This window comes from Sinohyriopsis cumingii, chromosome 15, assembly GCF_028554795.1.
Source record: "Sinohyriopsis cumingii isolate HCF-2022 chromosome 15, ASM2855479v2, whole genome shotgun sequence".
In the NCBI taxonomy this organism is placed as follows: Eukaryota; Metazoa; Mollusca; class Bivalvia; order Unionida; family Unionidae; genus Sinohyriopsis; species Sinohyriopsis cumingii.
Window position 1 is genome coordinate 4,595,731 of NC_142975.1, and position 1,441 is coordinate 4,597,171.

Consider the following 1,441-nt stretch of genomic DNA (forward strand, 5'->3'; position numbering starts at 1 on the left):
AACCTTCGCGATAATGATAATTTTGTACAATCATAAACACTAAATTTAAATAATATCACCCACCCCTCAACAGTGGGAGGCTATTTTCTTGTAACAACTAGTATTGCCATCCATTTAGAATTTATAGAGGTATCAGAATACCGATAAGATGAACTTACCTATAAGTTAATGTAGTTGACCATCATGGATGTTTAGAACACGTTTTATGACTAGTTATAGTGTTTTCTACCATGTTCTACATCTGCGCCTCGGGGTAAATCATTTGCTCTTTTGACATATGCTGGTGCGCATGCTTTCTGAAGAATGCTTTTAGTTTCTCCTGAAGATATAATCTCTCATGGAAAATGTATATAGCCTCGGTAGCGCAGCAGGTAGCGCGTCAGTCTCATAATCAATCGTAGAGAGCAATCTGAAGGTCGTGAGTTCGATCCTCACCCGGGGCAGATATTTTGTCTCCTTAGCTCGAATTATTACCTTTTATCCTTTGTGGTTATTCTATTTAATTCCACCAATTATACTCACATTAGAGTGAAAACGCCAAATGTATATATCAAATGTAACGACCAAGTTTGAAGGATGGTGTGCCTCAAACTGATGGGAAACTATCATTACCTATTCAAACAGATCCCACTTGAAAGCACAATGGACACTCTACACCGTTCCAGTGGCCTAATGTTTAGGGCGTCCGTTGTGGATGCGGGAGGTCATGGGTTTGATCCCCAGCCTAGTCCTATCAGAGACTTACAAAATTGATACTGACAACTGCCTCTCTAGGTGCTCAGCATTAAGAAGTTAGTGATAGAACTGGTTGGCCTGGTCTCAGGATAATGGGACTGGGTGGGACATCATGCTACGTGTCTGCGACATGATGCCCCAGTGCTAGGCATCACTATAAACTGCCACACTGCAGACAACGTACCTATATGATTGAAAAATTGTTAAAGCTACGTTAAAAATCCAAATCAAACAAAAACACACTCTCTCTCTCTCTCTCTCTCTCTCTCTCTCTCTCTCTCTCTCTCTCTCTCTCTCTCTCTCTCTCTCCTGTAAAGACAGAAAAGGTACATGCACGTGATACTTGAGTACAGTATCAAACTTGACTATTTTAAAAACAACTTGCAACAAAGAAAGGCAAATATTGTTCTATCCGTCGAGCATAAGTTACAGGGAAGATGACACTTTTGCATTTGGTAATGGTCAATTGAAGTCTGTATTGATCTGTGGAAGTCTGTATTCATAAACATGAAACGGGGACCAAAGGATATAATACAATTACACGTTTGTTACATAAATATAATCTTCTTCCCATGCGTATATTAGGACAAAAATCTGTCGGTCTCGATCCCGCCAACTTTCTGCTCTTACATTAATAAATATATTCACTGTCTGGTGTCAGATATAACATTTGCAAATAATATTTGTTAAAACATATCTATTCGTT

At 39.1% G+C, this 1,441-nt stretch overlaps 1 non-coding gene across 1 annotated transcript; it reads left to right on the plus strand.

Moving 5' to 3' along the window:
• Positions 1–353: 353 nt before the first annotated feature.
• Positions 354–443, plus strand: Trnam-cau (transfer RNA methionine (anticodon CAU)). The gene is given in 2 exon segments: positions 354–390; positions 408–443. It is a non-coding gene; the product is annotated as a tRNA-Met (tRNA).
• The last annotated feature ends 998 nt before the right edge of the window (positions 444–1,441 follow it).